Source organism: Cupressus sempervirens, chromosome 11 (assembly GCF_028749045.1).
Source record: "Cupressus sempervirens isolate cs-2001-9-10 chromosome 11, ASM2874904v1, whole genome shotgun sequence".
NCBI lineage: Eukaryota > Viridiplantae > Streptophyta > Pinopsida > Cupressales > Cupressaceae > Cupressus > Cupressus sempervirens.
In genome coordinates this window covers 397,096,809-397,122,994 of record NC_143128.1, presented here as the reverse complement: position 1 = coordinate 397,122,994, position 26,186 = coordinate 397,096,809, and the positions used below count along the sequence as shown (strand labels likewise).

The 26,186-nt window shown below is 46.8% G+C and overlaps 24 non-coding genes and 10 pseudogenes across 24 annotated transcripts; all 34 read left to right on the top strand.

Moving 5' to 3' along the window:
* Window positions 1–2,937: 2,937 nt before the first annotated feature.
* Window positions 2,938–3,056, top strand: LOC149529782 (5S ribosomal RNA; annotated as a pseudogene).
* Window positions 3,057–3,563: 507 nt separating this feature from the next.
* Window positions 3,564–3,682, top strand: LOC149529781 (5S ribosomal RNA; annotated as a pseudogene).
* A 507-nt stretch (window positions 3,683–4,189) lies between these two features.
* Window positions 4,190–4,308, top strand: LOC149529780 (5S ribosomal RNA; annotated as a pseudogene).
* Window positions 4,309–4,814: 506 nt separating this feature from the next.
* LOC149529779 (5S ribosomal RNA) lies at window positions 4,815–4,933 on the top strand (annotated as a pseudogene).
* A 507-nt stretch (window positions 4,934–5,440) lies between these two features.
* On the top strand, window positions 5,441–5,559 carry LOC149529778 (5S ribosomal RNA; annotated as a pseudogene).
* A 508-nt stretch (window positions 5,560–6,067) lies between these two features.
* LOC149529777 (5S ribosomal RNA) lies at window positions 6,068–6,186 on the top strand (annotated as a pseudogene).
* Window positions 6,187–6,691: 505 nt separating this feature from the next.
* Window positions 6,692–6,810, top strand: LOC149529776 (5S ribosomal RNA; annotated as a pseudogene).
* Window positions 6,811–7,316: 506 nt separating this feature from the next.
* LOC149529775 (5S ribosomal RNA) lies at window positions 7,317–7,435 on the top strand. Its single transcript, XR_016359576.1, has one exon. It is a non-coding gene; the product is annotated as a 5S ribosomal RNA (ribosomal RNA).
* A 504-nt stretch (window positions 7,436–7,939) lies between these two features.
* LOC149529774 (5S ribosomal RNA) lies at window positions 7,940–8,058 on the top strand (annotated as a pseudogene).
* Window positions 8,059–8,565: 507 nt separating this feature from the next.
* Window positions 8,566–8,682, top strand: LOC149529773 (5S ribosomal RNA; annotated as a pseudogene).
* Window positions 8,683–9,190: 508 nt separating this feature from the next.
* LOC149529772 (5S ribosomal RNA) lies at window positions 9,191–9,309 on the top strand. The gene has a single exon (XR_016359364.1). It is a non-coding gene; the product is annotated as a 5S ribosomal RNA (ribosomal RNA).
* Window positions 9,310–9,826: 517 nt separating this feature from the next.
* LOC149529771 (5S ribosomal RNA) lies at window positions 9,827–9,945 on the top strand (annotated as a pseudogene).
* Window positions 9,946–10,563: 618 nt separating this feature from the next.
* LOC149529770 (5S ribosomal RNA) lies at window positions 10,564–10,682 on the top strand. The gene has a single exon (XR_016359570.1). It is a non-coding gene; the product is annotated as a 5S ribosomal RNA (ribosomal RNA).
* Window positions 10,683–11,291: 609 nt separating this feature from the next.
* LOC149529769 (5S ribosomal RNA) lies at window positions 11,292–11,410 on the top strand. The gene has a single exon (XR_016359339.1). It is a non-coding gene; the product is annotated as a 5S ribosomal RNA (ribosomal RNA).
* Window positions 11,411–12,019: 609 nt separating this feature from the next.
* Window positions 12,020–12,138, top strand: LOC149529768 (5S ribosomal RNA). Its single transcript, XR_016359470.1, has one exon. It is a non-coding gene; the product is annotated as a 5S ribosomal RNA (ribosomal RNA).
* A 609-nt stretch (window positions 12,139–12,747) lies between these two features.
* LOC149529767 (5S ribosomal RNA) lies at window positions 12,748–12,866 on the top strand. The gene has a single exon (XR_016359481.1). It is a non-coding gene; the product is annotated as a 5S ribosomal RNA (ribosomal RNA).
* Window positions 12,867–13,487: 621 nt separating this feature from the next.
* LOC149529766 (5S ribosomal RNA) lies at window positions 13,488–13,606 on the top strand. The gene has a single exon (XR_016359317.1). It is a non-coding gene; the product is annotated as a 5S ribosomal RNA (ribosomal RNA).
* Window positions 13,607–14,215: 609 nt separating this feature from the next.
* LOC149529765 (5S ribosomal RNA) lies at window positions 14,216–14,334 on the top strand. The gene has a single exon (XR_016359316.1). It is a non-coding gene; the product is annotated as a 5S ribosomal RNA (ribosomal RNA).
* Window positions 14,335–14,944: 610 nt separating this feature from the next.
* Window positions 14,945–15,063, top strand: LOC149529764 (5S ribosomal RNA). The gene has a single exon (XR_016359315.1). It is a non-coding gene; the product is annotated as a 5S ribosomal RNA (ribosomal RNA).
* Window positions 15,064–15,673: 610 nt separating this feature from the next.
* Window positions 15,674–15,792, top strand: LOC149529763 (5S ribosomal RNA). The gene has a single exon (XR_016359314.1). It is a non-coding gene; the product is annotated as a 5S ribosomal RNA (ribosomal RNA).
* A 611-nt stretch (window positions 15,793–16,403) lies between these two features.
* Window positions 16,404–16,522, top strand: LOC149529762 (5S ribosomal RNA). The gene has a single exon (XR_016359468.1). It is a non-coding gene; the product is annotated as a 5S ribosomal RNA (ribosomal RNA).
* Window positions 16,523–17,132: 610 nt separating this feature from the next.
* Window positions 17,133–17,251, top strand: LOC149529761 (5S ribosomal RNA). Its single transcript, XR_016359313.1, has one exon. It is a non-coding gene; the product is annotated as a 5S ribosomal RNA (ribosomal RNA).
* Window positions 17,252–17,861: 610 nt separating this feature from the next.
* On the top strand, window positions 17,862–17,980 carry LOC149529760 (5S ribosomal RNA). The gene has a single exon (XR_016359311.1). It is a non-coding gene; the product is annotated as a 5S ribosomal RNA (ribosomal RNA).
* A 610-nt stretch (window positions 17,981–18,590) lies between these two features.
* On the top strand, window positions 18,591–18,709 carry LOC149529759 (5S ribosomal RNA). Its single transcript, XR_016359366.1, has one exon. It is a non-coding gene; the product is annotated as a 5S ribosomal RNA (ribosomal RNA).
* Window positions 18,710–19,319: 610 nt separating this feature from the next.
* On the top strand, window positions 19,320–19,438 carry LOC149529758 (5S ribosomal RNA). Its single transcript, XR_016359310.1, has one exon. It is a non-coding gene; the product is annotated as a 5S ribosomal RNA (ribosomal RNA).
* A 610-nt stretch (window positions 19,439–20,048) lies between these two features.
* LOC149529757 (5S ribosomal RNA) lies at window positions 20,049–20,167 on the top strand. Its single transcript, XR_016359309.1, has one exon. It is a non-coding gene; the product is annotated as a 5S ribosomal RNA (ribosomal RNA).
* Window positions 20,168–20,777: 610 nt separating this feature from the next.
* LOC149529756 (5S ribosomal RNA) lies at window positions 20,778–20,896 on the top strand. The gene has a single exon (XR_016359308.1). It is a non-coding gene; the product is annotated as a 5S ribosomal RNA (ribosomal RNA).
* A 610-nt stretch (window positions 20,897–21,506) lies between these two features.
* LOC149529755 (5S ribosomal RNA) lies at window positions 21,507–21,625 on the top strand. The gene has a single exon (XR_016359307.1). It is a non-coding gene; the product is annotated as a 5S ribosomal RNA (ribosomal RNA).
* Window positions 21,626–22,235: 610 nt separating this feature from the next.
* LOC149529754 (5S ribosomal RNA) lies at window positions 22,236–22,354 on the top strand. Its single transcript, XR_016359306.1, has one exon. It is a non-coding gene; the product is annotated as a 5S ribosomal RNA (ribosomal RNA).
* A 610-nt stretch (window positions 22,355–22,964) lies between these two features.
* Window positions 22,965–23,083, top strand: LOC149529753 (5S ribosomal RNA). The gene has a single exon (XR_016359305.1). It is a non-coding gene; the product is annotated as a 5S ribosomal RNA (ribosomal RNA).
* Window positions 23,084–23,693: 610 nt separating this feature from the next.
* On the top strand, window positions 23,694–23,812 carry LOC149529752 (5S ribosomal RNA). Its single transcript, XR_016359304.1, has one exon. It is a non-coding gene; the product is annotated as a 5S ribosomal RNA (ribosomal RNA).
* A 611-nt stretch (window positions 23,813–24,423) lies between these two features.
* LOC149529751 (5S ribosomal RNA) lies at window positions 24,424–24,542 on the top strand. The gene has a single exon (XR_016359303.1). It is a non-coding gene; the product is annotated as a 5S ribosomal RNA (ribosomal RNA).
* Window positions 24,543–25,153: 611 nt separating this feature from the next.
* LOC149529750 (5S ribosomal RNA) lies at window positions 25,154–25,272 on the top strand. The gene has a single exon (XR_016359302.1). It is a non-coding gene; the product is annotated as a 5S ribosomal RNA (ribosomal RNA).
* Window positions 25,273–25,883: 611 nt separating this feature from the next.
* LOC149529749 (5S ribosomal RNA) lies at window positions 25,884–26,002 on the top strand. The gene has a single exon (XR_016359300.1). It is a non-coding gene; the product is annotated as a 5S ribosomal RNA (ribosomal RNA).
* The last annotated feature ends 184 nt before the right edge of the window (window positions 26,003–26,186 follow it).

Genomic DNA, 26,186 nt, shown 5'->3' with positions numbered 1-26,186 from the left:
TCCATTCATACTGTTTTAAGTCTTGTGGCTACTGAAGATTTGCATTTAGAGAAGATGGATGTTAAAATAGCCTTTCTTCATGGTGATTTGGATGAATAAATATATATGGCTCAGCCACAGGGTTTTGGGGTCAAAGGTAAGGAGAACTTAGTGTGCAAATTGAAGAAAAGTTTATATGGCTTGAAGCAAGAACCTCGGCAATGGTATCTGAAATTTGACAGTTTTATGCATGAGCATGGATATAACAGGTGTCATTCAGATTACTGTGTTTATTTTTAGAGGTTGGATGATGATAGCTACATTATTTTATGTTTATATGTTGATGATATGCTTGTAGCTGGGTCTAACATGGATCATATTAAGGGGTTGAAATGCCAATTAGCACATGTATTTTCTATGAAGGATTTGGGGGCAGCAAAACAAATCCTTGGTATGAAGATTTGTAGAGATAGGAAGAACAGAACATTGACGCTATCTCAAGCTGATTATGTTGAGAAGGTGTTACAACATTTCTCTATGGAGAATGCTAAATCTGTCAGCACACCTTTACCCAGTCATTTGAAATTGACTAAGGAAATGTGTCCCAAGATACAGGAAGATGAGGATAAGATGTCCAACGTACCCTATGCTTTAGTTGTAGGAAGCTTGATGTATGCTATGGTATTCACTAGGCCAGATATTTACACATGTAGTGGGAGTCATTAGTAGGTATATGAGTCATCCAGGATTTGAGCATTGAAATGCTGTCAAGTGGATTCTCAGATATTTGAGAGGAACATCTAATAAGTGTTTACACTTTGGGGGCTCTACTACTGATTTACAAGGCTATGTTGACTCAGATCTGGCTATGGATATTGATACCAGGTGGAGTACTATAGGTTATGTCTTAACTGTTGGTGGGGCAGTCATGAGCTGGGTTTCTAGGTTATAGAAGATTAATGCTCTATCCACTACAGAGGCGTAGTATGTTGTTGTTACAGAGGCAGCCAAGGAAATGATATGGCTTCAGTTCTTCTTGGAATAATTGGGACATCCTCAGAAGGATAATTATTTGTTCATAGATAGTCAGAGTGCCATTCATCTTGCTAAGAATTTAGTTCTGCATTCTAAGACCAAACACATACAGTTGTGGTACCATTTCATTCGGTCAATTTTGGAGGATGGACAGTTAAAGCTAGAGAAGATACATACCAATGAAAATCCATCAGATATGTTCACAAAGGTTGTAACAAGGGAGAAGTTGAACTCCTCTTCAGCTTCGGTTGGTGTTTTAGACTGAACCTGAATAAAAGAACAGTAGAGTCCAGGGTGGTTTGATCCAGTGGGAGCACCATGTGGTAGTGGTATTGCTACACGATAAGTCTCCAAGTGGGAGATTGTTGTTTAGCGTGGAGCCTGATCAGTCCCCAAGTGGGAGATTGTTAGATTGTGTTGATTGATCAGGAAAAGAGCTTAGGGTTGGGTATTTTTCATTATGTTGTGATGCAAAATTGGTTCTTGTGGCGGTATTGAGCTGTAAGGGATTACGGATTGTAATCAGGTTGTAATCACGAGTTTGTAATAAGATTAGACTTTCAGTTTGGTGGACGTAGCCTAGGGATTGGGTGAAGCACGTTAAATATTGGTGCATTGTGTTCATTTCTGTGTGATCTATTATTTTTCAGTTATTGGTTATATTTGATTGTAGTTTTTAATTTCTGTCTGTGGTTTATCCTAACATCGGATCCCATCAGAACTTTGCAGTTAAGCGCCCTTGGCCCAAAGTAGTACTGGGATGGGTGACCTCCTGGGAAGTCCTGGTGTTGCACAATTCTTTTGCTTCTTAGACCCTGTCGTCGTTATATTTGCACTGCTCTTTTCCTTCTAGGAACCCATTTTCGATCGCGCGTCCCCCTTCCCCAATTCAAGTTCATTTTGGGTCCCCAAGCCTACTTCCGACTCTGCGATAGGAACTTGCTGCGTCTTTCTCCCTGTCCCAGACGAGTTGCATTCTAGATGACGGACATGATGTTCCTCAACAAAGTGATCTCCGTATGGCCGAAACAGTCGATATAACAACAATGCATTCTTATGATGCACAAAAGCTTATACGTTACAACTCATGGTATTCTATTAATTATTTATTTATTTATATTATTGAAAAAAAAAATTGAGCACCGGATAAGGCGCATTCCTACTGTCAGAGTGCTCTTTACTTGCTCGTGCATTCTGGGTGCCCCATAAGGCATGTTCGGAGTGTTGGATAAGGTGCATCCTAGACAAGGTGCAACCCGATGCATGGCCTAAGGTGAGGACGCAACAGTTTCATATTTGGTGTGATCATACAAGCGATAGTGCACCGGATCTCATTCAAACTCCACAGTTAAGCGCGCTTGGGCCGAAGTAGTACTGGGATGGGTGACCTCCCAGGAAGTCCCGATGTTGCACCTTTCTTTTGCTTCTTAGACCCTGTCGTCATTATATTTGCACTGCTCTTTTCCTTCTCGGAGCCCATTTTGGATCACGCGTCCCCCTTCCCCAATTCAAGTTCATTTTGGGTCCCCGAGCCTACTTCCGACTTTACGATAGGAACTTGCTGCGTCTTTCTCCCTGTCCCAGACGAGTTACATTCTAGATGACACACACAATGTTCCTCAACAAAGTGATCTTCGTATGGCCGAAACAGTCGATATGACAACAATGCATTCTTATGATGCACAAAATCTTATACGTTACAACTCATGGTATATTATTTATTATTTATTTATCTTTATTATTATTATAATAATAAAAAAACTGAGCGCTTGATAAGGCGCATTCTTACTGTTGGAGTGCTCCTTACTTGCTCGTGCATTATGGGTGCCCCATAAGGAACGTTCGGAGTGCTGGATAAGGTGCATCCTAGATAAGGTGCAACCCGATGCACGACCTAAGGTGAGGACGCAACAGTTTCATGTTGGGTGCGATCATACCAGCGTTAGCACACCGGATCCCATCAGAACTCCACAGTTAAGCGCGCTTGCGCCGGAGTAGTACTCGGATGCGTGACCTCCCGAGAAGTACCGGTGTTGCACCATTCTTTTACTTCTTAGACCCTGTCGTCATTATATTTGCACTGCTCTTTTCCTTCTCAAAGCCCATCTTCGATCGCGCGTCCCCCTTCCCCAATTCAAGTTCATTTTGGGTCCCCGAGCCTACTTCCAACTCTACGATAGGAACTTGCTGCGTCTTTCTCCCTGTCCCAGACGAGTTGCATTCTAGATGACGGACACGATGTTCCTCAACAAAGTGATCTTCGTATGGCCGAAACAGTCGATATAACAACAATGCGTTCTTATGATGCACAAAAGCTTATACGTTACAACTCATGGTATTCTATTAATTATTTATTTATTTGTATTATTATTATTATTAAAAAAAAATTGAGCGCCGAATAACGCGCATTCTTATTGTCGGAGTGCTCTTTACTTTCTCGTGCATTCTGGGTGCCCCATAAGGCATGTTCGGAGTGCTGGATAAGGTGCATCCCAGATAAGGTGCAACCCGATCCACGGCCTCAGGTGAGGACGCAACAATTTCATGTTGGGTGTGATCATACCTGCGTTAGTGGATCGGATCCCATCAGAATTCTGCAGTTAAGCACGCTTGGGCCAGAGTAGTACTGGGATGGGTAACCTCCCGAGAAGTCCCGGTGTTGCACCCTTCTTTTGCTTCTTAGACCTTGTCGTCATTATATTTGCACTGCTCTTTTCCTTCTTGGAGCCCATTTTCGATCACGCATCCCCCTTCCCCAATTCAAGTTCATTTTGGGTCCCCGGGCCTACTTCCGACTCTGCAATAGGAACTTGCTGCATCTTTCCCCCTGTCCCAGACGAGTTGCATTCTAGATGATGGACACGATGTTCCTCAACAAAGTGATCTTCGTATGGCCGAAACAGTCGATATGACAACAATGCGTTCTTATGATGCACAAAAGCTTATACGTTACAACTCATGGTATATTATTTATTATTTATTTATCTATATTATTATTATAATAAAAAAAAAACTGAGCGCCTGATAAGGCGCATTCTTACTGTCGGAGTGCACTTTACTTGCTCATACATTCTGGGTGCCCCATAAGGCACGTTCAGAGTGCTGGATAAGGTGCATCCCAGATAATGTGCAACTCGATGCACGGCCTAAGGTGAGGACGCAACAGTTTCATGTTGGGTGCGATCATACCAGCGTTCGTGCACCGGATCCCATCAGAACTCCACAGTTAAGCACGCTTGCGCCGGAGTAGTACTAGGATGGGTGACCTCCCGAGAAGTCCCGGTGTTGCACCCTTCTTTTACTTCTTAGACCCTGTCGTCGTTATATTTGCACTGCTCTTTTCCTTCTCGGAGCCCATTTTCAATCGCGCGTCCCCCTTCCCCAATTCAAGTTCATTTTGGGTCCCCGAGCCTACTTCCGACTCTGCGATAGGAACTTGCTGCATCTTTCTCCCTGTCCCAGACGAGTTGCATTCTAGATGACGGACACAATGTTCCTCAACAAAGTGATCTTTGTATGGCTAAAATAGTCGACATAACAACAATGCGTTCTTATGATGCACAAAAGCTTATACGTTACAACTCATGGTATTCTATTAATTATTTATTTATTTGTATTATTATTATTATAAAAAAAAAACTGAGCGCCAGATAAGGCGCATTCTTACTGTCGGAGTGCTCTTTATTGCTCGTGCATTCTGGGTGCCCCATAAGGCACGTTCGGAGTGCTGGCTAAGGTGCATCCCAAATAAGGTGCAACTCGGTGCACGGCCTAAGGTGAGGACGCAACAGTTTCATATTGGGTGCGATCATACCTGCGTTAGTGGACCGGATCCCATCAGAATTCTGCAACTAAGCGCGCTTGGGCCGGAGTAGTACTGGGATGGGTGACCTCCCGGGAAGTCCCGGTGTTGCACCCTTCTTTTGCTTCTTAGACCCTGTCGTCGTTATATTTGCACTGCTCTATTCCTTCTCGGAGCCCATTTTCGATCACGCGACCCACTTCCCCAATTCAAGTTCATTTTGGGTCCCCGAGCCTACTTTCGACTCCGCAGTAGGAACTTGCTGCGTCTTTCTCCCTGTCCCAGACGAGTTGCATTCTACATGACGGACACGATGTTCCTCAACACAATGATCTCTGTATGGCCGAAATAGTCGATATAACAACAATGCGTTCTTATGATGCACAAAAGCTTATACATTACAACTCATGGTATTCTATTAATTATTTATTTATTTGAATTATTATTATTATAAATAAAAAACCGAGTGTCGGATAAGGTGCATTCTTACTGTCAAAGTGCTCTTTACTTGCTTGTGCATTCTCGGTGCCCCATAAGGCACGTTCGGAGTGTTGGATAAGGTGCATCCCAGTTAAGGTGCAACCCGATTCACGGCCTAAGGTGAGGATGCAACAGTTTCATGTTGGGTGCGATCATACCAGCATTAGTGCACCGGATCCCATCAGAACTGCACAGTTAAGCGCGCTTGGGCCGGAGTAGTACAGGGATGGGTGACCTCCCGGGAAGTCCCAGTGTTGAACCCTTCTTTTGCTTCTTAGACCCTGTCATCGTTATATTAGCACTACTCTTTTACTTCTCGGAGCCCATTTTCGATCGCGCGTCCCCCTTCCCCAATTCAGTTCATTTTGGGTCCCCGAGCCTACTTCCGACTCTGCGATAGGAACTTGCTGCGTCTTTCTCGCTGTCCCAGACGAGTTGCATTCTAGATAACGGACACGATGTTCCTCAACAAAGTGATCTCCGTATGGCCGAAATAGTCGATATAACAACAATGTGTTCTTATGATGCACAAAAGCTTATACGTTACAACTCATGGTATTCTATTAATTATTTATTTTTTTATATTATTATTATAATAATAATAAAAAACTGAGCGCCGGATAAGGCGCATTCTTACTGTCGGAGTGCTCTTTACTTGCTCGTGCATTCTGGGTGCCCCATAATGCACGTTCGGAGTGCTGGATAAGGTGCATCCCAGATAAGGTGCAACCCGATGCACGGCCTAAGGTGAGGACGCAACAGTTTTATGTTGGGTGCGATCATACCAGCGTTAGTGCGTCGGATCCCATCAGAACTTCGCAGTTAAGTGCGCTTTGGCCGGAGTAGTACTGGGATGGGTGACCTCCCGGGAAGTCCTGGTGTTGCACCCTTCTTTTGCTTCTTAGACCCTGTCGTTGTTATATTTGCATTGCTCTTTTCCATCTCAGAGCCCATTTTCAATCGCGCATCCCGCTTCCCCAATTCAAGTTCATTTTGGGTCCCCGAGCCTACTTCCGACTCTTTGATAGGAACTTCCTGCGTCTTTCTCCCTGTCCCAGACGAGTTGCATTCTAGATGACGGACACGATGTTCCTCAACAAAGTGATCTCCATATGGCCGAAACAGTCGATATAACAACATTGCGTTCTTATGATGCACAAAAGCTTATACGTTACAACTCATGGTATTCTATTAATTAATTATTTATTTATATTATTATTATTAAAAAAAAAACTAAGTGCCGGATAAGGCGCATTCTTACTGTCGGAGTGTTCTTTACTTGCTCGTGCATTCTGGGTGCCCCATAAGGCACCTTCAGAGTGCTGGATAAGGTGCATCCCATATAAGGTGCAACCCGATGCACGGCCTAAGGTGAGAACGCAACAGTTTCATGTTGGGTGCGATCGTAATAGCGTTAGTGCACTGGATCCCATCAGAATTCCGCAGTTAAGCGCGCTTGGACCGGAGTAGTACTGGGATGGGTGACCTCCCAGGATGTCCCGGTCTTGCACCCTTCTTTTGCTTCTGAGACCCTGTCGTCGTTATATTTGCACTGCTCTTTTCCTTCTCGGATCCCATTTTCGATCACGCATCCCCCTTCCCCAATTCAAGTTCATTTTGCGTCCCCGAGCCTACTTCCGACTCTACAATAGGAACTTGCTGCGTCTTTCTCCCTGTCCCAGATGAGTTGCATTCTAGATGACGGACACGATGTTCCTCAACAAAGTGATCTCCTTATGGCTGGAACAGTCGATATAACAATAATTTGTTCTTATGATGCACAAAATCTTATACGTTACAACTCATGGTATTCTATTAATTATTTATTTATTTATATTATTATTATTAAAAAAAAAAATTGAGCGCCGGATAAGGCGCATTCTTACTGTCGAAGTGCTCTTTACTTGCTCGTGCATTCTGGGTGTCCCATAAGGCACATTCGGAGTTTTGGATAATGTGCATCCAAGATAAGGTGCAACCCGATGCACAAACTATGGTGAGGACGCAACAGTTTCATGTTGGGTGCCATCATACCAGCGTTAGTGCACCGGATCCCATCAGAACTCCGAAGTTGAGCGCGCTTGGGCCAGAGTAGTACTGGGATGGGTGACCTCCCGGGAAGTTCCGGTGTTGCACCCTTCTTTTGCTTCTTAGACCCTGTCGTCGTTATATTTGAACTCCTATTTTCCTTCTCGGAGCCCATTTTCGATCGCGCGTCCCCCTTCCCCAATTCAAGTTCATTTTGTGTCCCCGAGCCTACTTCCGACTCTACGATAGGAACTTGCTGCGTCTTTCTCCCTGTCCCAGACGAGTTGCATTCTAGATAACGGACACGATGTTCCTCAACAGAGTGATCTCCATATGGCCGAAACAGTCGATATAACAACAATGCGTTCTAATGATGCACAAAAGCTTATACGTTACAACTCATGGTATTCTATTAATTATTTATTTATTTATATTATTATTATAAAAAAAAAATTGAGCGCCGAATAAGGCACATTCTTACTGTCAGAGTGCTCTTTACTTGCTCGTGCATTTTGGGTGCCCCATAAGGCACGTTCGGAGTGTTGGATAAGGTGCATCCCAGATAATGTGCAACCCGATGCACGGCCTAAGGTGAGGATGCAACAGTTTCATGTTGGGTGCGATCATACCAGCGTTAGTGCACCGGATCCCATCAGAACTTCGCAGTTAAGCGCGCTTCTGCCGGAGTAGTACTGGGATGGGTGACCTCCCGGGAAGTCTCGGTGTTGCACCCTACTTTTGCTTCTTAGACCCTGTCGTCGTTATATTTGCACTGCTCTTTTCCTTCTCGGATCCCATTTTCGATCGCGCATCCCCCTTCCCAAATTCAAGTTCATTTTGGGTCCTCGAGCCTACTTCCGACTCTACGATAGGAACTTGCTGCGTCTTTCTCCCTGTCTCAGACGAGTTGCATTCTAGATGACGGACATGATGTTCCTCAGCAAAGTGATCTCTGTATGGCCGAAATAGTCGATATAACAACAATGCGTTCTTATCATGCACAAAAGTTCATACGTTAAAACTCATGGTATTCTATTAATAATTTATTTATTTATATTATTATTATTTAAAAAAAAAAACTGAGCGTCGGATAAGGCGCATTCTTACTGTCGGAGTGCTCTTTACTTGCTCATGCATTTTGGGTGCCCCATAAGGCACGTTCGGAGACCTGAACAAGGTGAATCCCAGATAATGTGCAACCTAATGCATGGCCTAAGGTGAGGATGCAACAGTTTCATGTTGGGTGCGATCATACCAGCCTCAGTGCACTGGATCCCATCAGAACTGCACAGTTAAGCGCTTGGGCCGGAGTAGTACTGGGATGGGTGACCTCCCGGGAAGTCCTGGTGTTGAACCCTTCTTTTGCTTCTTAGACCCTATCATCGTTATATTTGCACTACTCTTTTACTTCGCGGAGCCCATTTTCGATCTCGCGTCCCACTTCCCCAATTCAGGTACATTTTGGGTCCCTGAGCCTACTTCCGACTCTCAGATAGGAACTTGCTGCGTCTTTCTCCCTGTCCCAGACGAGTTGCATTCTAGATGACGGACACAATGTTCCTCAACAAAGTGATCTCCATATGGCTGAAACATTTGATATAACAACAATGCGTTCTTATGATGCACAAAAGCTTATATGTTACAACTCATGGTATTCTATTAATTATTTATTTATTTATATTATTATTATAAAAAAAAAAAAAACTGAGCACCGGGTAGGGCGCATTGTTACTGTCGGAGTGCTCTTTACTTGCTCGTGCATTCTGGGTGCCCCATAAGGCACGTTCGGAGTGCTGGATAAGGTGCATCCAAGTTAAGGTGCAACCCGATGCATGGCCTAAGGTGAGCACGCGACAGTTTCATGTTGGGTGCGATCATACCAGCGTTAGTGCACCGGATCCCATCAGAACTCCGCAGTTAAGCGCGCTTGGGCTGGAGTAGTACTGGGATGGGTGACCTCTCGGGAAGTCCCAGTGTTGCACCCTTCTTTTGGTTTTTAGACCCTGTCGTCGTTCTTTTTGCACTGATCTGTTCCTTCTCGCAGCCCATTTTCGATCACGCGTCCCCCTTCCCCAATTCAAGTTCATTTTGGGTCACCGAGCCTACCTCCGACTCTGTGATAGGAACTTGCTGCATCTTTCTCGCTATCCCAGACGAGTTGCATTCTCGATGACGGACACGATGTTCCTCAACAAAGTGATCTCCGTATGGCCGAAACAGTCGATATAACAACAATACGTTCTTATGATGCACAAAAGCTTATACGTTACAACTCATGGTATTCTATTAATTATTTACTTATTTATATTATTATTATTATTATTATTATTATTAAAAAAATTGAGCCCCGGATAAGGCGCATTCTTACCGTCGGAGTGCTCTTTACTTGCTCGTGCATTCTGGGTGCCCCATAAGGCACGTTCGGAGTGCTGGATAAGGTGCATCCTAGATAAGGTGCAACCCGATGCACGGCCTAAGCTGAGGACGCGACAGTTTCATGTTGGGTGCGATCATACCAACATTAGTGCACCGGATCCCATCAGAACTCTGCAGTTAAGCGCGCTTGGGCCGGAGTAGTACTGGGATGGGTGACCTCCCGAGAAGTCCCGGTGTTGCACCCTTCTTTTTCTTCTTAGACCCTGTCGTCGTTATATTTGCACTGCTCTTTTCCTTCTCTGAGCCCGTTTTCGATCGCGCGTCCCCCTTCCCCGATTCAAGTTCATTTTGGGTCCCCGAGCCTACTTTCGACTCTGCGATAGGAACTTGCTGCGTCTTTCTCCCTGTCCCAGACGAGTTGCATTCTAGATGACGGACATGATGTTCCTCAACAAAGTGATCTCCGTATGGCCGAAACAGTCGATATAACAACAATGCGTTCTTATGATGCACAAAAGCTTATACGTTACATCTAGATGACGGACACGATGTTCCTCAACAAAGTGATCTCCGTATGGCCGAAACAGTCGATATAACAACAATGTGTTCTTATGATGCACAAAAGCTTATACGTTACAACTCATGGTATTCTATTAATTATTTACTTATTTATATTATTATTATTATTATTATTAAAAAAGCTGAGCCCCGGATAAGGCGCATTTTTACCGTCGGAGTGCTCTTTACTTGCTCGTGCATTCTGGGTGCCCCATAAGGCATGTTCGGAGTGCTGGATAAGGTGCATCCTAGATAAGGTGCAACCCGATGCACGGCCTAAGCTGAGGACGCGATAGTTTCATGTTGGGTGCGATCATACCAGCGTTAGTGCACCAGATCCCATCAGAACTCCGCAGTTAAGCGTGCTTGGGCCGGAGTAGTACTGGGATGGGTGTCCTCCCGGGAAGTCCCGGTGTTGCACCCTTCTTTTGCTTCTTAGACCCTGTCGTCGTTATATTTGCACTGCTCTTTTCCTTCTCGGAGCCCGTTTTCGATCGCGCGTCCCCCTTCCCCGATTCAAGTTCATTTTGGGTCCCCGAGCCTACTTCCGACTCTGCGATAGGAACTTGCTGCGTCTTTCTCCCTGTCCCAGACGAGTTGCATTCTAGATGACGGACACGATGTTCCTCAACAAAGTGATCTCCGTATGGCCGAAACAGTCGATATAACAACAATGCGTTCTTATGATGCACAAAAGCTTATACGTTACATCTAGATGACGGACACGATGTTCCTCAACAAAGTGATCTCCGTATGGCCGAAACAGTCGATATAACAACAATGCGTTCTTATGATGCACAAAAGCTTATACGTTACAACTCATGGTATTCTATTAATTATTTACTTATTTTTTTTTTTATTATTAAAAAAGCTGAGCCCCGGATAAGGCGCATTCTTACCGTCGGAGTGCTCTTTACTTGCTCGTGCATTCTGGGTGCCCCATAAGGCACGTTCGGAGTGCTGGATAAGGTGCATCCTAGATAAGGTGCAACCCGATGCACGGCCTAAGCTGAGGACGCGACAGTTTCATGTTGGGTGCGATCATACCAGCGTTAGTGCACCGGATCCCATCAGAACTCCGCAGTTAAGCGCGCTTGGGCCGGAGTAGTACTGGGATGGGTGACCTCTCGGGAAGTCCCGGTGTTGCACCCTTCTTTTGCTTCTTAGACCCTGTCGTCGTTATATTTGCACTGCTCTTTTCCTTCTCGGAGCCCGTTTTCGATCGCGCGTCCCCCTTCCCCGATTCAAGTTCATTTTGGGTCCCCGAGCCTACTTCCGACTCTGCGATAGGAACTTGCTGCGTCTTTCTCCCTGTCCCAGACGAGTTGCATTCTAGATGACGGACACGATGTTCCTCAACAAAGTGATCTCCGTATGGCCGAAACAGTCGATATAACAACAATGCGTTCTTATGATGCACAGAAGCTTATACGTTACATCTAGATGACGGACACGATGTTCCTCAACAAAGTGATCTCCGTATGGCCGAAACAGTCGATATAACAACAATGCGTTCTTATGATGCACAAAAGCTTATACGTTACAACTCATGGTATTCTATTAATTATTTACTTATTTTTATTATTATTATTAAAAAAGCTGAGCCCCGGATAAGGCGCATTCTTACCGTCGGAGTGCTCTTTACTTGCTCGTGCATTCTGGGTGCCCCATAAGGCACGTTCGGAGTGCTGGATAAGGTGCATCCTAGATAAGGTGCAACCCGATGCACGGCCTAAGCTGAGGACGCGACAGTTTCAAGTTGGGTGCTATCATACCAGCGTTAGTGCACCGGATCCCATCAGAACTCCGCAGTTAAGCGCGCTTGGGCCGGAGTAGTACTGGGATGGGTGACCTCCCGGGAAGTCCCGGTGTTGCACCCTTCTTTTGCTTCTTAGACCCTGTCGTCGTTATATTTGCACTGCTCTTTTCCTTCTCGGAGCCCGTTTTCGATCGCGTGTCCCCCTTCCCCGATTCAAGTTCATTTTGGGTCCCCGAGCCTACTTCCGACTCTGCGATAGGAACTTGCTGCGTCTTTCTCCCTGTCCCAGACGAGTTGCATTCTAGATGACGGACACGATGTTCCTCAACAAAGTGATCTCCGTATGGCCGAAACAGTCGATATAACAACAATGCGTTCTTATGATGCACAGAAGCTTATACGTTACATCTAGATGACGGACACGATGTTCCTCAACAAAGTGATCTCCGTATGGCCGAAACAGTCGATATAACAACAATGCGTTCTTATGATGCACAAAAGCTTATACGTTACAACTCATGGTATTCTATTAATTATTTACTTATTTTTATTATTATTATTAAAAAAGCTGAGCCCCGGATAAGGCGCATTCTTACCGTCGGAGTGCTCTTTACTTGCTCGTGCATTCTGGGTGCCCCATAAGGCACGTTCGGAGTGCTGGATAAGGTGCATCCTAGATAAGGTGCAACCCGATGCACGGCCTAAGCTGAGGACGCGACAATTTCATGTTGGGTGCGATCATACCAGCGTTAGTGCACCGGATCCCATCAGAACTCCGCAGTTAAGCGCGCTTGGGCCGAAGTAGTACTGGGATGGGTGACCTCCCGGGAAGTCCCGGTGTTGCACCCTTCTTTTGCTTCTTAGACCCTGTCGTCGTTATATTTGCACTGCTCTTTTCCTTCTCGGAGCCCGTTTTCGATCGCGCGTCCCCCTTCCCCGATTCAAGTTCATTTTGGGTCCCCGAGCCTACTTCCGACTCTGCGATAGGAACTTGCTGCGTCTTTCTCCCTGTCCCAGACGAGTTGCATTCTAGATGACGGACACGATGTTCCTCAACAAAGTGATCTCCGTATGGCCGAAACAGTCGATATAACAACAATGCGTTCTTATGATGCACAGAAGCTTATACGTTACATCTAGATGACGGACACGATGTTCCTCAACAAAGTGATCTCCGTATGGCCGAAACAGTCGATATAACAACAATGCGTTCTTATGATGCACAAAAGCTTATACGTTACAACTCATGGTATTCTATTAATTATTTACTTATTTATATTATTATTATTATTATTATTATTAAAAAAGCTGAGCCCCGGATAAGGCGCATTCTTACCGTCGGAGTGCTCTTTACTTGCTCGTGCATTCTGGGTGCCCCATAAGGCACGTTCGGAGTGCTGGATAAGGTGCATCCTAGATAAGGTGCAACCCGATGCACGGCCTAAGCTGAGGACGCGACAGTTTCATGTTGGGTGCGATCATACCAGCGTTAGTGCACCGGATCCCATCAGAACTCCGCAGTTAAGCGCGCTTGGGCCGGAGTAGTACTGGGATGGGTGACCTCCCGGGAAGTCCCGGTGTTGCACCCTTCTTTTGCTTCTTAGACCCTGTCGTCGTTATATTTGCACTGCTCTTTTCCTTCTCGGAGCCCGTTTTCGATCGCGCGTCCCCCTTCCCCGATTCAAGTTCATTTTGGGTCCCCGAGCCTACTTCCGACTCTGCGATAGGAACTTGCTGCGTCTTTCTCCCTGTCCCAGACGAGTTGCATTCTAGATGACGGACACGATGTTCCTCAACAAAGTGATCTCCGTATGGCCGAAACAGTCGATATAACAACAATGCGTTCTTATGATGCACAGAAGCTTATACGTTACATCTAGATGACGGACACGATGTTCCTCAACAAAGTGATCTCCGTATGGCCGAAACAGTCGATATAACAACAATGCGTTCTTATGATGCACAAAAGCTTATACGTTACAACTCATGGTATTCTATTAATTATTTACTTATTTTTATTATTATTATTAAAAAAGCTGAGCCCCGGATAAGGCGCATTCTTACCGTCGGAGTGCTCTTTACTTGCTCGTGCATTCTGGGTGCCCCATAAGGCACGTTCGGAGTGCTGGATAAGGTGCATCCTAGATAAGGTGCAACCCGATGCACGGCCTAAGCTGAGGACGCGACAGTTTCATGTTGGGTGCGATCATACCAGCGTTAGTGCACCGGATCCCATCAGAACTCCGCAGTTAAGCGCGCTTGGGCCGGAGTAGTACTGGGATGGGTGACCTCCCGGGAAGTCCCGGTGTTGCACCCTTCTTTTGCTTCTTAGACCCTGTCGTCGTTATATTTGCACTGCTCTTTTCCTTCTCGGAGCCCGTTTTCGATCGCGCGTCCCCCTTCCCCGATTCAAGTTCATTTTGGGTCCCCGAGCCTACTTCCGACTCTGCGATAGGAACTTGCTGCGTCTTTCTCCCTGTCCCAGACGAGTTGCATTCTAGATGACGGACACGATGTTCCTCAACAAAGTGATCTCCGTATGGCCGAAACAGTCGATATAACAACAATGCGTTCTTATGATGCACAGAAGCTTATACGTTACATCTAGATGACGGACACGATGTTCCTCAACAAAGTGATCTCCGTATGGCCGAAACAGTCGATATAACAACAATGCGTTCTTATGATGCACAAAAGCTTATACGTTACAACTCATGGTATTCTATTAATTATTTACTTATTTTTTTTTTTTATTATTAAAAAAGCTGAGCCCCGGATAAGGCGCATTCTTACCGTCGGAGTGCTCTTTACTTGCTCGTGCATTCTGGGTGCCCCATAAGGCACGTTCGGAGTGCTGGATAAGGTGCATCCTAGATAAGGTGCAACCCGATGCACGGCCTAAGCTGAGGACGCGACAGTTTCATGTTGGGTGCGATCATACCAGCGTTAGTGCACCGGATCCCATCAGAACTCCGCAGTTAAGCGCGCTTGGGCCGGAGTAGTACTGGGATGGGTGACCTCCCGGGAAGTCCCGGTGTTGCACCCTTCTTTTGCTTCTTAGACCCTGTCGTCGTTATATTTGCACTGCTCTTTTCCTTCTCGGAGCCCGTTTTCGATCGCGCGTCCCCCTTCCCCGATTCAAGTTCATTTTGGGTCCCCGAGCCTACTTCCGACTCTGCGATAGGAACTTGCTGCGTCTTTCTCCCTGTCCCAGACGAGTTGCATTCTAGATGACGGACACGATGTTCCTCAACAAAGTGATCTCCGTATGGCCGAAACAGTCGATATAACAACAATGCGTTCTTATGATGCACAGAAGCTTATACGTTACATCTAGATGACGGACACGATGTTCCTCAACAAAGTGATCTCCGTATGGCCGAAACAGTCGATATAACAACAATGCGTTCTTATGATGCACAAAAGCTTATACGTTACAACTCATGGTATTCTATTAATTATTTACTTATTTTTTTTTTTTATTATTAAAAAAGCTGAGCCCCGGATAAGGCGCATTCTTACCGTCGGAGTGCTCTTTACTTGCTCGTGCATTCTGGGTGCCCCATAAGGCACGTTCGGAGTGCTGGATAAGGTGCATCCTAGATAAGGTGCAACCCGATGCACGGCCTAAGCTGAGGACGCGACAGTTTCATGTTGGGTGCGATCATACCAGCGTTAGTGCACCGGATCCCATCAGAACTCCGCAGTTAAGCGCGCTTGGGCCGGAGTAGTACTGGGATGGGTGACCTCCCGGGAAGTCCCGGTGTTGCACCCTTCTTTTGCTTCTTAGACCCTGTCGTCGTTATATTTGCACTGCTCTTTTCCTTCTCGGAGCCCGTTTTCGATCGCGCGTCCCCCTTCCCCGATTCAAGTTCATTTTGGGTCCCCGAGCCTACTTCCGACTCTGCGATAGGAACTTGCTGCGTCTTTCTCCCTGTCCCAGACGAGTTGCATTCTAGATGACGGACACGATGTTCCTCAACAAAGTGATCTCCGTATGGCCGAAACAGTCGATATAACAACAATGCGTTCTTATGATGCACAGAAGCTTATACGTTACATCTAGATGACGGACACGATGTTCCTCAACAAAGTGATCTCCGTATGGCCGAAACAGTCGATATAACAACAATGCGTTCTTATGATGCACAAAAGCTTATACGTTACAACTCATGGTATTCTATTAATTATTTACTTTTTTTTTTTTTTTTATTATTAAAAAAGCTGAGCCCCGGATAAGGCGCATTCTTACCGTCGGAGTGCTCTTTACTTGCTCGTGCATTCTGGGTGCCCCATAAGGCACGTTCGGAGTGCTGGATAAGGTGCATCCTAGATAAGGTGCAACCCGATGCACGGCCTAAGCTGAGGACGCGACAGTTTCATGTTGGGTGCGATCATACCAGCGTTAGTGCACCAGATCCCATCAGAACTCCGCAGTTAAGCGCGCTTGGGCCGGAGTAGTACTGGGATGGGTGACCTCCCGGGAAGTCCCGGTGTTGCACCCTTCTTTTGCTTCTTAGACCCTGTCGTCGTTATATTTGCACTGCTCTTTTCCTTCTCGGAGCCCGTTTTCGATCGCGCGTCCCCCTTCCCCGATTCAAGTTCATTTTGGGTCCCCGAGCCTACTTCCGACTCTGCGATAGGAACTTGCTGCGTCTTTCTCCCTGTCCCAGACGAGTTGCATTCTAGATGACGGACACGATGTTCCTCAACAAAGTGATCTCCGTATGGCCGAAACAGTCGATATAACAACAATGCGTTCTTATGATGCACAGAAGCTTATACGTTACATCTAGATGACGGACACGATGTTCCTCAACAAAGTGATCTCCGTATGGCCGAAACAGTCGATATAACAACAATGCGTTCTTATGATGCACAAAAGCTTATACGTTACAACTCATGGTATTCTATTAATTATTTACTTATTTTTTTTTTTTATTATTAAAAAAGCTGAGCCCCGGATAAGGCGCATTCTTACCGTCGGAGTGCTCTTTACTTGCTCGTGCATTCTGGGTGCCCCATAAGGCACGTTCGGAGTGCTGGATAAGGTGCATCCTAGATAAGGTGCAACCCGATGCACGGCCTAAGCTGAGGACGCGACAGTTTCATGTTGGGTGCGATCATACCAGCGTTAGTGCACCGGATCCCATCAGAACTCCGCAGTTAAGCGCGCTTGGGCCGGAGTAGTACTGGGATGGGTGACCTCCCGGGAAGTCCCGGTGTTGCACCCTTCTTTTGCTTCTTAGACCCTGTCGTCGTTATATTTGCACTGCTCTTTTCCTTCTCGGAGCCCGTTTTCGATCGCGCGTCCCCCTTCCCCGATTCAAGTTCATTTTGGGTCCCCGAGCCTACTTCCGACTCTGCGATAGGAACTTGCTGCGTCTTTCTCCCTGTCCCAGACGAGTTGCATTCTAGATGACGGACACGATGTTCCTCAACAAAGTGATCTCCGTATGGCCGAAACAGTCGATATAACAACAATGCGTTCTTATGATGCACAGAAGCTTATACGTTACATCTAGATGACGGACACGATGTTCCTCAACAAAGTGATCTCCGTATGGCCGAAACAGTCGATATAACAACAATGCGTTCTTATGATGCACAAAAGCTTATACGTTACAACTCATGGTATTCTATTAATTATTTACTTATTTTTTTTTATTATTATTAAAAAAGCTGAGCCCCGGATAAGGCGCATTCTTACCGTCGGAGTGCTCTTTACTTGCTCGTGCATTCTGGGTGCCCCATAAGGCACGTTCGGAGTGCTGGATAAGGTGCATCCTAGATAAGGTGCAACCCGATGCACGGCCTAAGCTGAGGACGCGACAGTTTCATGTTGGGTGCGATCATACCAGCGTTAGTGCACCGGATCCCATCAGAACTCCGCAGTTAAGCGCGCTTGGGCCGGAGTAGTACTGGGATGGGTGACCTCCCGGGAAGTCCCGGTGTTGCACCCTTCTTTTGCTTCTTAGACCCTGTCGTCGTTATATTTGCACTGCTCTTTTCCTTCTCGGAGCCCATTTTCGATCGCGCGTCCCCCTTCCCCGATTCAAGTTCATTTTGGGTCCCCGAGCCTACTTCCGACTCTGCGATAGGAACTTGCTGCGTCTTTCTCCCTGTCCCAGACGAGTTGCATTCTAGATGACGGACACGATGTTCCTCAACAAAGTGATCTCCGTATGGCCGAAACAGTCGATATAACAACAATGCGTTCTTATGATGCACAGAAGCTTATACGTTACATCTAGATGACGGACACGATGTTCCTCAACAAAGTGATCTCCGTATGGCCGAAACAGTCGATATAACAACAATGCGTTCTTATGATGCACAAAAGCTTATACGTTACAACTCATGGTATTCTATTAATTATTTACTTATTTTTTTTTTTTTTTATTAAAAAAGCTGAGCCCCGGATAAGGCGCATTCTTACCGTCGGAGTGCTCTTTACTTGCTCGTGCATTCTGGGTGCCCCATAAGGCACGTTCGGAGTGCTGGATAAGGTGCATCCTAGATAAGGTGCAACCCGATGCACGGCCTAAGCTGAGGACGCGACAGTTTCATGTTGGGTGCGATCATACCAGCGTTCGTGCACCGGATCCCATCAGAACTCCGCAGTTAAGCGCGCTTGGGCCGGAGTAGTACTGGGATGGGTGACCTCCCGGGAAGTCCCGGTGTTGCACCCTTCTTTTGCTTCTTAGACCCTGTCGTCGTTATATTTGCACTGCTCTTTTCCTTCTCGGAGCCCGTTTTCGATCGCGCGTCCCCCTTCCCCGATTCAAGTTCATTTTGGGTCCCCGAGCCTACTTCCGACTCTGCGATAGGAACTTGCTGCGTCTTTCTCCCTGTCCCAGACGAGTTGCATTCTAGATGACGGACACGATGTTCCTCAACAAAGTGATCTCCGTATGGCCGAAACAGTCGATATAACAACAATGCGTTCTTATGATGCACAGAAGCTTATACGTTACATCTAGATGACGGACACGATGTTCCTCAACAAAGTGATCTCCGTATGGCCGAAACAGTCGATATAACAACAATGCGTTCTTATGATGCACAAAAGCTTATACGTTACAACTCATGGTATTCTATTAATTATTTACTTTTTTTTTTTTTTTATTATTAAAAAAGCTGAGCCCCGGATAAGGCGCATTCTTACCGTCGGAGTGCTCTTTACTTGCTCGTGCATTCTGGGTGCCCCATAAGGCACGTTCGGAGTGCTGGATAAGGTGCATCCTAGATAAGGTGCAACCCGATGCACGGCCTAAGCTGAGGACGCGACAGTTTCATGTTGGGTGCGATCATACCAGCGTTAGTGCACCGGATCCCATCAGAACTCCGCAGTTAAGCGCGCTTGGGCCGGAGTAGTACTGGGATGGGTGACCTCCCGGGAAGTCCCGGTGTTGCACCCTTCTTTTGCTTCTTAGACCCTGTCGTCGTTATATTTGCACTGCTCTTTTCCTTCTCGGAGCCCGTTTTCGATCGCGCGTCCCCCTTCCCCGATTCAAGTTCATTTTGGGTCCCCGAGCCTACTTCCGACTCTGCGATAGGAACTTGCTGCGTCTTTCTCCCTGTCCCAGACGAGTTGCATTCTAGATGACGGACACGATGTTCCTCAACAAAGTGATCTCCGTATGGCCGAAACAGTCGATATAACAACAATGCGTTCTTATGATGCACAGAAGCTTATACGTTACATCTAGATGACGGACACGATGTTCCTCAACAAAGTGATCTCCGTATGGCCGAAACAGTCGATATAACAACAATGCGTTCTTATGATGCACAAAAGCTTATACGTTACAACTCATGGTATTCTATTAATTATTTACTTATTTTTTTTTTTTATTATTAAAAAAGCTGAGCCCCGGATAAGGCGCATTCTTACCGTCGGAGTGCTCTTTACTTGCTCGTGCATTCTGGGTGCCCCATAAGGCACGTTCGGAGTGCTGGATAAGGTGCATCCTAGATAAGGTGCAACCCGATGCACGGCCTAAGCTGAGGACGCGACAGTTTCATGTTGGGTGCGATCATACCAGCGTTAGTGCACCGGATCCCATCAGAACTCCGCAGTTAAGCGCGCTTGGGCCGGAGTAGTACTGGGATGGGTGACCTCCCGGGAAGTCCCGGTGTTGCACCCTTCTTTTGCTTCTTAGACACTGTCGTCGTTATATTTGCACTGCTCTTTTCCTTCTCGGAGCCCGTTTTCGATCGCGCGTCCCCCTTCCCCGATTCAAGTTCATTTTGGGTCCCCGAGCCTACTTCCGACTCTGCGATAGGAACTTGCTGCGTCTTTCTCCCTGTCCCAGACGAGTTGCATTCTAGATGACGGACACGATGTTCCTCAACAAAGTGATCTCCGTATGGCCGAAACAGTCGATATAACAACAATGCGTTCTTATGATGCACAGAAGCTTATACGTTACATCTAGATGACGGACACGATGTTCCTCAACAAAGTGATCTCCGTATGGCCGAAACAGTCGATATAACAACAATGCGTTCTTATGATGCACAAAAGCTTATACGTTACAACTCATGGTATTCTATTAATTATTTACTTATTTTTTTTTATTATTATTAAAAAAGCTGAGCCCCGGATAAGGCGCATTCTTACCGTCGGAGTGCTCTTTACTTGCTCGTGCATTCTGGGTGCCCCATAAGGCACGTTCGGAGTGCTGGATAAGGTGCATCCTAGATAAGGTGCAACCCGATGCACGGCCTAAGCTGAGGACGCGACAGTTTCATGTTGGGTGCGATCATACCAGCGTTAGTGCACCGGATCCCATCAGAACTCCGCAGTTAAGCGCGCTTGGGCCGGAGTAGTACTGGGATGGGTGACCTCCCGGGAAGTCCCGGTGTTGCACCCTTCTTTTGCTTCTTAGACCCTGTCGTCGTTATATTTGCACTGCTCTTTTCCTTCTCGGAGCCCGTTTTCGATCGCGCGTCCCCCTTCCCCGATTCAAGTTCATTTTGGGTCCCCGAGCCTACTTCCGACTCTGCGATAGGAACTTGCTGCGTCTTTCTCCCTGTCCCAGACGAGTTGCATTCTAGATGACGGACACGATGTTCCTCAACAAAGTGATCTCCGTATGGCCGAAACAGTCGATATAACAACAATGCGTTCTTATGATGCACAGAAGCTTATACGTTACATCTAGATGACGGACACGATGTTCCTCAACAAAGTGATCTCCGTATGGCCGAAACAGTCGATATAACAACAATGCGTTCTTATGATGCACAAAAGCTTATACGTTACAACTCATGGTATTCTATTAATTATTTACTTATTTTTTTTTTTTATTATTAAAAAAGCTGAGCCCCGGATAAGGCGCATTCTTACCGTCGGAGTGCTCTTTACTTGCTCGTGCATTCTGGGTGCCCCATAAGGCACGTTCGGAGTGCTGGATAAGGTGCATCCTAGATAAGGTGCAACCCGATGCACGGCCTAAGCTGAGGACGCGACAGTTTCATGTTGGGTGCGATCATACCAGCGTTAGTGCACCGGATCCCATCAGAACTCCGCAGTTAAGCGCGCTTGGGCCGGAGTAGTACTGGGATGGGTGACCTCCCGGGAAGTCCCGGTGTTGCACCCTTCTTTTGCTTCTTAGACCCTGTCGTCGTTATATTTGCACTGCTCTTTTCCTTCTCGGAGCCCGTTTTCGATCGCGCGTCCCCCTTCCCCGATTCAAGTTCATTTTGGGTCCCCGAGCCTACTTCCGACTCTGCGATAGGAACTTGCTGCGTCTTTCTCCCTGTCCCAGACGAGTTGCATTCTAGATGACGGACACGATGTTCCTCAACAAAGTGATCTCCGTATGGCCGAAACAGTCGATATAACAACAATGCGTTCTTATGATGCACAGAAGCTTATACGTTACATCTAGATGACGGACACGATGTTCCTCAACAAAGTGATCTCCGTATGGCCGAAACAGTCGATATAACAACAATGCGTTCTTATGATGCACAAAAGCTTATACGTTACAACTCATGGTATTCTATTAATTATTTACTTATTTTTTTTTTTTATTATTAAAAAAGCTGAGCCCCGGATAAGGCGCATTCTTACCGTCGGAGTGCTCTTTACTTGCTCGTGCATTCTGGGTGCCCCATAAGGCACGTTCGGAGTGCTGGATAAGGTGCATCCTAGATAAGGTGCAACCCGATGCACGGCCTAAGCTGAGGACGCGACAGTTTCATGTTGGGTGCGATCATACCAGCGTTAGTGCACCGGATCCCATCAGAACTCCGCAGTTAAGCGCGCTTGGGCCGGAGTAGTACTGGGATGGGTGACCTCCCGGGAAGTCCCGGTGTTGCACCCTTCTTTTGCTTCTTAGACCCTGTCGTCGTTATATTTGCACTGCTCTTTTCCTTCTCGGAGCCCGTTTTCGATCGCGCGTCCCCCTTCCCCGATTCAAGTTCATTTTGGGTCCCCGAGCCTACTTCCGACTCTGCGATAGGAACTTGCTGCGTCTTTCTCCCTGTCCCAGACGAGTTGCATTCTAGATGACGGACACGATGTTCCTCAACAAAGTGATCTCCGTATGGCCGAAACAGTCGATATAACAACAATGCGTTCTTATGATGCACAGAAGCTTATACGTTACATCTAGATGACGGACACGATGTTCCTCAACAAAGTGATCTCCGTATGGCCGAAACAGTCGATATAACAACAATGCGTTCTTATGATGCACAAAAGCTTATACGTTACAACTCATGGTATTCTATTAATTATTTACTTATTTTTTTTTTTTATTATTAAAAAAGCTGAGCCCCGGATAAGGCGCATTCTTACCGTCGGAGTGCTCTTTACTTGCTCGTGCATTCTGGGTGCCCCATAAGGCACGTTCGGAGTGCTGGATAAGGTGCATCCTAGATAAGGTGCAACCCGATGCACGGCCTAAGCTGAGGACGCGACAGTTTCATGTTGGGTGCGATCATACCAGCGTTAGTGCACCGGATCCCATCAGAACTCCGCAGTTAAGCGCGCTTGGGCCGGAGTAGTACTGGGATGGGTGACCTCCCGGGAAGTCCCGGTGTTGCACCCTTCTTTTGCTTCTTAGACCCTGTCGTCGTTATATTTGCACTGCTCTTTTCCTTCTCGGAGCCCGTTTTCGATCGCGCGTCCCCCTTCCCCGATTCAAGTTCATTTTGGGTCCCCGAGCCTACTTCCGACTCTGCGATAGGAACTTGCTGCGTCTTTCTCCCTGTCCCAGACGAGTTGCATTCTAGATGACGGACACGATGTTCCTCAACAAAGTGATCTCCGTATGGCCGAAACAGTCGATATAACAACAATGCGTTCTTATGATGCACAGAAGCTTATACGTTACATCTAGATGACGGACACGATGTTCCTCAACAAAGTGATCTCCGTATGGCCGAAACAGTCGATATAACAACAATGCGTTCTTATGATGCACAAAAGCTTATACGTTACAACTCATGGTATTCTATTAATTATTTACTTTTTTTTTTTTTTAATTATTAAAAAAGCTGAGCCCCGGATAAGGCGCATTCTTACCGTCGGAGTGCTCTTTACTTGCTCGTGCATTCTGGGTGCCCCATAAGGCACGTTCGGAGTGCTGGATAAGGTGCATCCTAGATAAGGTGCAACCCGATGCACGGCCTAAGCTGAGGACGCGACAGTTTCATGTTGGGTGCGATCATACCAGCGTTAGTGCACCGGATCCCATCAGAACTCCGCAGTTAAGCGCGCTTGGGCCGGAGTAGTACTGGGATGGGTGACCTCCCGGGAAGTCCCGGTGTTGCACCCTTCTTTTGCTTCTTAGACCCTGTCGTCGTTATATTTGCACTGCTCTTTTCCTTCTCGGAGCCCGTTTTCGATCGCGCGTCCCCCTTCCCCGATTCAAGTTCATTTTGGGTCCCCGAGCCTACTTCCGACTCTGCGATAGGAACTTGCTGCGTCTTTCTCCCTGTCCCAGACGAGTTGCATTCTAGATGACGGACACGATGTTCCTCAACAAAGTGATCTCCGTATGGCCGAAACAGTCGATATAACAACAATGCGTTCTTATGATGCACAGAAGCTTATACGTTACATCTAGATGACGGACACGATGTTCCTCAACAAAGTGATCTCCGTATGGCCGAAACAGTCGATATAACAACAATGCGTTCTTATGATGCACAAAAGCTTATACGTTACAACTCATGGTATTCTATTAATTATTTACTTTTTTTTTTTTTTTTATTATTAAAAAAGCTGAGCCCCGGATAAGGCGCATTCTTACCGTCGGAGTGCTCTTTACTTGCTCGTGCATTCTGGGTGCCCCATAAGGCACGTTCGGAGTGCTGGATAAGGTGCATCCTAGATAAGGTGCAACCCGATGCACGGCCTAAGCTGAGGACGCGACAGTTTCATGTTGGGTGCGATCATACCAGCGTTAGTGCACCGGATCCCATCAGAACTCCGCAGTTAAGCGCGCTTGGGCCGGAGTAGTACTGGGATGGGTGACCTCCCGGGAAGTCCCGGTGTTGCACCCTTCTTTTGCTTCTTAGACCCTGTCGTCGTTATATTTGCACTGCTCTTTTCCTTCTCGGAGCCCGTTTTCGATCGCGCGTCCCCCTTCCCCGATTCAAGTTCATTTTGGGTCCCCGAGCCTACTTCCGACTCTGCGATAGGAACTTGCTGCGTCTTTCTCCCTGTCCCAGACGAGTTGCATTCTAGATGACGGACACGATGTTCCTCAACAAAGTGATCTCCGTATGGCCGAAACAGTCGATATAACAACAATGCGTTCTTATGATGCACAGAAGCTTATACGTTACATCTAGATGACGGACACGATGTTCCTCAACAAAGTGATCTCCGTATGGCCGAAACAGTCGATATAACAACAATGCGTTCTTATGATGCACAAAAGCTTATACGTTACAACTCATGGTATTCTATTAATTATTTACTTTTTTTTTTTTTTTTATTATTAAAAAAGCTGAGCCCCGGATAAGGCGCATTCTTACCGTCGGAGTGCTCTTTACTTGCTCGTGCATTCTGGGTGCCCCATAAGGCACGTTCGGAGTGCTGGATAAGGTGCATCCTAGATAAGGTGCAACCCGATGCACGGCCTAAGCTGAGGACGCGACAGTTTCATGTTGGGTGCGATCATACCAGCGTTAGTGCACCGGATCCCATCAGAACTCCGCAGTTAAGCGCGCTTGGGCCGGAGTAGTACTGGGATGGGTGACCTCCCGGGAAGTCCCGGTGTTGCACCCTTCTTTTGCTTCTTAGACCCTGTCGTCGTTATATTTGCACTGCTCTTTTCCTTCTCGGAGCCCGTTTTCGATCGCGCGTCCCCCTTCCCCGATTCAAGTTCATTTTGGGTCCCCGAGCCTACTTCCGACTCTGCGATAGGAACTTGCTGCGTCTTTCTCCCTGTCCCAGACGAGTTGCATTCTAGATGACGGACACGATGTTCCTCAACAAAGTGATCTCCGTATGGCCGAAACAGTCGATATAACAACAATGCGTTCTTATGATGCACAGAAGCTTATACGTTACATCTAGATGACGGACACGATGTTCCTCAACAAAGTGATCTCCGTATGGCCGAAACAGTCGATATAACAACAATGCGTTCTTATGATGCACAAAAGCTTATACGTTACAACTCATGGTATTCTATTAATTATTTACTTTTTTTTTTTTTTTTATTATTAAAAAAGCTGAGCCCCGGATAAGGCGCATTCTTACCGTCGGAGTGCTCTTTACTTGCTCGTGCATTCTGGGTGCCCCATAAGGCACGTTCGGAGTGCTGGATAAGGTGCATCCTAGATAAGGTGCAACCCGATGCACGGCCTAAGCTGAGGACGCGACAGTTTCATGTTGGGTGCGATCATACCAGCGTTAGTGCACCGGATCCCATCAGAACTCCGCAGTTAAGCGCGCTTGGGCCGGAGTAGTACTGGGATGGGTGACCTCCCGGGAAGTCCCGGTGTTGCACCCTTCTTTTGCTTCTTAGACCCTGTCGTCGTTATATTTGCACTGCTCTTTTCCTTCTCGGAGCCCGTTTTCGATCGCGCGTCCCCCTTCCCCGATTCAAGTTCATTTTGGGTCCCCGAGCCTACTTCCGACTCTGCGATAGGAACTTGCTGCGTCTTTCTCCCTGTCCCAGACGAGTTGCATTCTAG